Consider the following 7,561-nt stretch of genomic DNA (forward strand, 5'->3'; position numbering starts at 1 on the left):
TAGGTTGTTTGCACATATGGAGAGAATGCCGTGCATTGTGCGCGGAAGCCCTCCAGGCTCTGTGTTTTGGCAGTACCATCTGTGTTGAGTCATATAACATCAATGCCATCTGGGATCGCATGAGTGTGGATAATTGGATTACAGCTAAGTATGCAACAGTATGATACCTAAGATATGAGTGGTGTTGTGCCGCATAATGAAGCTAGATTCTACCAAGTCTAAGAACAGATTTTAGGGAATTTGGAGAGTGCCCGAGAAAGATGAGCAGATGGAGTTAATTGCTGCCATAAGCCTGTGAGTGCTACATCTTGGCCAGGACAATCAAAATAAGCAAGACGTACATGCCCTAAATGAGTAAAAATGGTAGCAAATTGAGGAATGCCGCTTGCCCGTTGAACAAGAGGGATTGAGAATAACTCATGCCATAGTATCCCTGAAGCGGGGAATAATCATGTCAGATAGGGTGCGCATAACAAGAAAGTTTTTGCTTGGCTGGCCTGTATAAATGCAGAGCATTGTATTGTATAGAAGTTCAGGGACAGTGCCTAATGTTAAAATTGTACAACGGCATTGGATGAGACAATTCGGGTAGGTGTACAAAATTTTGGTTGCTCTCTTATACGGAAAGATGTATCACAACAATAGCGCGAGTACTGAGGACGATTTACTTGGAATGTAAATCAGTTGCCTGCCCGGGCGTGGTTCAGCAACCATAAGTAATGAAAAAGGGTTGAACAAGTTAGGTCTTATTTTTTGGAGCGCAGATTGCCTCGATATTTACAAGGACCGGACGAGACCGCATAGATGGGTGACTTTTAAAATTATGAGAGTGATGAAAGATTTGACGTCGAATACGCATTTTCAAATGATGAGAGGGAGCATTCAAACCAAGGACGACATGATTTGAGAATTAAGGCCTATAGTTTTAGGGTAACATGAGGCCGTGAATTAGGTTCCCAGGGCGTAACATGAGGGGGAACTTCTACTTATCTCAGAGAGTAGGTAGCACTGTGAGGAATGAGCTCCAGATCGAAGTGGGCTGGAAGGCCCAGCGGTTCGAATGTTTGTCATTTAAAACTTTCAATTGGTTTTAGGTTTTGCCGCGACAGGAAAGGCATCTGAGAGCGTTATGGTCTGAGTGCCAGGTAGATTGGACCTAGGTGAGAGGTAAGTGTTCGGCACGGACTGGCAGAAGGGGCCCGAGAAATGACACCTTGCTTTCCGTGCTAGTAATGCTATATGATTAGTATGCATTTGAGTTTAGAGCAAGGGAGCTAATAGGTCACCTGGTAACACTACAGGTTGTACCAGGGACCCTGCGTAGAGCACCGCCACCTAGGAATACTGTTGACAATTGTTACCTAATGAGGGAAATATACTATTGTTTACTATTGAGGCCAGCGGAGTGCCCAGCGTAGAGTTCACTGCATAGTAATCCCAGGCATGCGCGGATGACCGGCCATCCGAAATCTGCTGTGGAAAGAATGGATAGACGGGCTTTTGTATTAGCTGGAATTTAAGCAAGTATGCGAAGCCAGAGGCGACCGATCTTACAGTGAAAGATACAAAATTTCTTAGAGCATGGAATGATACCCCTAGATGCCAAAGAAAAATATTCATCCCGATGCTTGGTCGGCGAGTCGCAGAAAGAGGGCCACAGTCTTAAGAATAAGGGTCGCGGAGCTATTTACAACAGAGCATGGGAAATACTTTTCACACAGAGCAGTGTGAATTGTGCGAATTCTCTGCCACAGAGGCAATGGCCATTGCACGACGGATAATTTTCAGAGCAAGAGGTATAGATTTAGCTCTTAGGGCTAACTATTTCCCCCCATCAGGGATAATGAAAGCAGAAGGAGAGGTCAGCTGATTTTGGCAGGATCAGCGCATGCATCATATTGAATTGCGTGCTGGCCTCGAAGCCGGTGATATGAGCCAATCCAACTGCCTTTTTAACACTATTTTCTGTTTTCTTTCTATGTTAAAATGAATCTTAATATTCACCAAGAAGATGAATGTCACGGACCGTGAGAGCTCACGGGAGAGTAGACACAAATTCATAGCTGGAGTAACTCAGAGGGAAAGACTGCTGAGATAACTTTGATAGATGTGGACCAGCGTTCAGCCAGTCATTACGAACGTGTGCCTGTTGAGTTTTGGAACACCATAGACGAGTTGGATAATGTCCCAGCCGGCCAGCAGCTGAGATTGATCGCAGCCGTTGCTGTGGAATTAGGATGCGCCCTGATCGGCCGTTGGGCCTGAGATTTAGCTACATCGCTTAGTTGCAGGTACTATGGTTGCACATACTGCAGGCAAACATGTCGCCGAACATTGATTTTAGTCAAATAATAGAGTCCAGACAGAGAAAGACAGGTACGTACTATACACCATGCCGTCCCTTACATAAGATTCTTACATACACACTCGAGCTCTTACAAAAGTAGGGTAGAGGAAATGATTGCGATGAATAATTCTACCAAAGGAGTTGTTTTTAGCAGCATTTGAAAATGAATCACGGGATAGTCAGCTGAGTGTAAGTGCGGGCCAATTAGATGCGAAATCTGTCTCCACTAATTTGACTGAGATTTTCGCATGAAGCCTAAGCGTAAGAAAGTTGATCAAGCGCCCCAGACAGAGTCGGTAGACATCATTTACACCATTTATAAAAATTACAGCAGGAACAGGCCATCTCGCCCTACAACTCAGCTGCCGAACAATTAGTTTTCCCTCTAGTCCCACCTGCCCCTGCACTCCTACCAATAACCCTCCATTCCACTTTTCATCATATGTCATATCCAATTTATTTTAAAGATGATACCAACGAACATGCTACACACTTCCAATGGGTGAAGCCCTCATTCCACACTGCCCCCTACACCTCTCCTGCAGTAATAGTTCCCCCATCACTAGTTACCCCTAAACTCTTGTCCCTTACTCTATGAAGTCCTGTCCTACTTGTTTGAATCTTCCTATTACTCTAAAGGGAAAAGCTTGTCCACATCAACTCTGTCTATCCCTCTCATCATTTTAAAGACCTCTATCAAGTCCCCCCTTAACCTTCTGCGCTCCTGAGAATAAAGACCTAAATTATTCAACTTTTTCAGCTAACTTAGTTGTTGAAACCAGGCACATTCTGCCACACGTGAATCTCTCTTTACTACTCTCTATTTTGCGGGTGTGTTGACATCCTTCCATATAATTGACGCCGACAAAATTGGTACACAATACTCAAGATTTGGTACGCGTACACCATATTAGCTTGTACAATTTAACATTACATCCTAGCCCTCTTCTAATACTCAATGCTCTTGGATTTATAAAGGCACTACAACCTAAAAACCAAAGAGCTTTCTTTACACACCCTAATCTATATTATCTTCCCCACCTATCATGAAGCAGTGATGCACTACGGCGTTCATCCCAGAATCCTATATCCCGGTCGGGGTTTCTAACTTTATTCTTCAATTCCCTTACCAATTACCGATGTACGCTCCCTATTGTTGGTTGATTTTTTCCGGCCAAGTGTGCTACCACCTCACCATTCAGCATTTTTAAATCCTATCTGCCACTCTTTCGAGCCCATTGTGTTCCCACAATGGCCATAAATCTCTTCCAAGACTTTGAAAATCACTCCTGATACACAAACCCCCCAACCACCCCCTATCTATTGTGTGTGAACTCTGCACATCTGCTACTTATCTAATCCAATTACCACCCCTTCATGTCCTATCTCATTGATTGCTACATTGACAAACAAACAAGTGGACCCACAACACAGATCCATGAAGCACCTCCCCACCCTAGTCACGGCCCTCCAACGCCACGCAAACAACCATATCCCCTTACTCCTCTCTGGCTACTCTCCCATTCATGCCACTGTTGAAATCACATCTTGTCTACTACTGCATCATGCATTTATACCAACAACAGTTGACCTTCTAACCAACATTCCATGAGGAACCTTGTAAAGAGGGCCCTCACTGAATCAATAACACCATAAACATCATCCATCTGCCTTACCTCTCATCAATTTTCCCGGAGTAATATTAACTTGGTCAAATCCAATGCAAGCCAAAGCTTATGGCACAACTATGACCGATCCGAGAAGCATAATTCCATTGATGTTGACTGTCTACTTAATCCGACCCACGTGTATCAATGATGTGCCTTATATATATAATCGCCTAAATATCTCTTGTCAATGATTGCCCCACCATCTTGTGAAGTCAACAAATACAGGTTTGCTGGTATTAATTGCTCGTGTTTACTTCTTAGGACCACTTTTAAACAATGGAACCAACATGCGCACAGTACGCCAATCCTCAGGGGACTATTCCCGCTTTCTAATGACTTTTGAAAATCATTTAGTCATAGCCCTGGCTATTTCTATCAGCTAACTCGCCCTCAATGTGTCCTAGGGAATATCCTGTCAGGAACTGGCAGATTATCCACTTTTATATTTTTACAAAGTGTCAGTACTTTTGTTCTCTTCTGAAACTCATTAGCTACCCTACTAAGTTTCGCTACATTACAAACTCTCAAGATCCTTCTCCTTCGTTCGGAAATCCGAAGAAGGAAGAAAGTAATGTTCTAATATACTCACCATCTAAACTTTGTGCGCTCGGCCAGATAGCTGTCCATTCCTGATCTCTCCAATGGAAAACAATTATCTCACTCGTATCCTTTTGCTAATTAATATAGACCTGTAGAAAGCCTTTGGGATTTAGCTTTCACCAGTACTTAGCCAAAGCAAATCATATACTTCCTATTTAGACTTTCTAATTTCTTTCTTAAGATCTTTTACATTCCTTATACTCCTCAAGCCACCTCATTTACTTCATGCCTGCCCGATAAATTATTGCTAGATACCCCTCTTTCTTACACGAACAAGATGTCAATTTCCCTTTGAAAACCAGCAGGACTTACTTTCACATGTTTAATGTTTCCTTTCACCGACAGGAACATAAAGATTTGCCACACTCTATAAAAATATCTCCCCTTCTAATGTTCCTCCATTTCACATCTTCTACATCCTCCAGAAAAAGCAAACTGTACCCCAATAGTACTCTTTTAAATCATATTCGCATCTCATCAAAGCTTAAGCCTTTCTCCAATCAAAAATCTCAACTCCTAGCATGTCCAGTTCCTGACCCTCTCCATAAATTATTGAAACTAATGGAGGAATGTGCATCAAGGGACGCCGAACCTGTTTTGCTTCCCCAACGCAACCCATACCTCCGCCCCTGCTCCCGTACTATGCTCTAACAGGAAGGTCCAGCCACCGCCCTCTCTACTAGTAGGGTAACCTCCTATGTATTGCCCGGCCAAAAACAAAAAACTATCCTGCACACATACTTTAAAACTCAAACCATCCAGCCCCCATATTACAAAATGTGCATTTCCATGTCTAATCGCTGTGGAAAGCTTGAAATCTCCAAGAATCATACCATTGTGCTTATACTAATATATGTAATCCTCCCTTACATGTTTTGCTTTACCAATTATATGATCCCCATTGTTAAGCTAACGCCTCAGGGGTCTATTAATATACACCCTATATAAGTGTTTGCTAACCTTTACCAATTCTCAGTTCCAGCCCAAATAGCTCATACCTAGATGAGCCACCCTACAATCTCTCCTGCCAAAGCATTTGCCTGTAATAGCTTCCGGACTAGCAAGGATGGGTGGGGGTTGCGGGGAACACCTCCCCTCTTCACCTACAATTCTATACACACCTGCAAGCCCAATCAAAATTGGCCTAGCGGTGTGAGGAAAAAGAGATTTAATATGGAAGGTATGAACGGGGTCGATAGTTATCTAATTCAACATGTAGAGCGAACCAACGCATGTGGATGAGCCAGGACTAATTTTAGATGGCCGATTGAGATACTAATTGAGGACGAAAGGACGGTCTATTGTTAGCAGTCTTGGTGCGTGCCCGTGGCCACCTTGACCCCGCAAGATGTGACATATATGCGTTGAGTTATTCATTAACAGCGATGGGAGAGTAGTGACATTGCCGTAATCAGACACAAGGTTCTCGAACTTAAAGAAAGGTAATCTTTGAGCGGTATGAGACGCTGAATTAGAGCTCAAGATATTGACTCTGGCATTTAATTCTAAAAGACCGAGTTGTCGGTGAGATATGCCCAATAAGCGAAGTCATTTTAATAGACTGCATGACGATGAACTACAAAAATTGTTCATCCAGTTTGGCCCAAAGAATAAACAGGGAAACGGTAGTGCATCGTGGATAACCAAGCGAGATCAGGGATAGCCATCAAAAAGCGAAGACGCATGATGCGTACAAATTAGCCAGGAACAGAAAAAGCAGCACTACGGGAGCCGACTGAGGAGAAATTCAGAGACCTGCCCAGCATGGAGAACAATGGGCTTAATTAGCTAAGGAAAAATGACGCTGGAGTATGAAAAGAAAACTGCGCATGGCGAACATAAACAACTGACCACTGCCCCCAAAAGTTGTATAGACAATGCTGAAAAGAAAGAGACTAGTGAAAAACAAAATGTAGGTCCCTATGCACGTCAGCAAAACCGGTGAGTAGGTTTGCAATCCATGCGGCAACAAGGATATGGCAACAGCCCACCCATTGAATAACTAACTTTGAGCCTACCGTCTCTCACAAAGCAGAAGACATAATAATCTGCCGGAAATAGCCATGGCAGCGCGACCGCGGGTAGGTTCAAAGGAGTTGGAGGAATTTGCAGTGAAATCCCAGCGTTAGTCGGATAGTGGTGTGTTGAGCGTAAATTAGAACGGATTATAAATGCCCCGATAAAGTCCCCAGGGCGCAAGATAGCAGCCAGTCCCAAAGCTACTTAAGAAAGTATGCCTCCTAGAAAATAGTCGATCGCATAGTAATATCTATTCAAGAACTCTTAGATTCTGGATTAGTTCCAAGAGGTTTGGAGGTCGGGACCTATCCCCCAACGTAAACCCACTATTTAAGACGCGGAGTCCGATGGTCTGGAGAGAGGAGGAAAACGCCTGGGAATTACAGACCAGTTAGTCTAACATCGGTAGTGTAGGCCCGCAACTGCCTAGAATGTCAGGCTATTAAAGATGGCATGATAGACAGCCACATTGAAAGCGAAAGTGGTGAACCCCCCCCCAAAAATTGGACAAAGTCAGCATGGATTTACGAAAGCGTAAGATCATTCTGACGAAATGGGCTTATACAGAATTTTCGTGAGTATGTAACTAGTAGTCTGATGGATAGGCCCGAGAACCAGTGCGATGTGCGTGCTATTGGGACTTACAGAAGAGCTTTCGACAAGACAGCTCCCACATTAAGAGACTTAGCCTATACACAATCTTAAAGCACACGGCATTGGCCGCCGTTCAGTCATTGATGCTGCCGAAACGCAGAACTGGCTGCAAACCGGAGCAAAGCAATGCTAGAGTACCGCGCGTCCCTAATTTCACAAGTGGCAGGCAAGTGACTAGCTGGCACGGTACCCAAGACGCCCTCTCAGTGCTGCCGGACCCCAGAAACCACTGATTTAGAATCATATATTACTGCCATCTGGCCATAGAGGA

Source organism: Leucoraja erinacea, unplaced genomic scaffold (genome assembly GCF_028641065.1).
Source record: "Leucoraja erinacea ecotype New England unplaced genomic scaffold, Leri_hhj_1 Leri_472S, whole genome shotgun sequence".
NCBI classification, from domain to species: Eukaryota; Metazoa; Chordata; class Chondrichthyes; order Rajiformes; family Rajidae; genus Leucoraja; species Leucoraja erinaceus.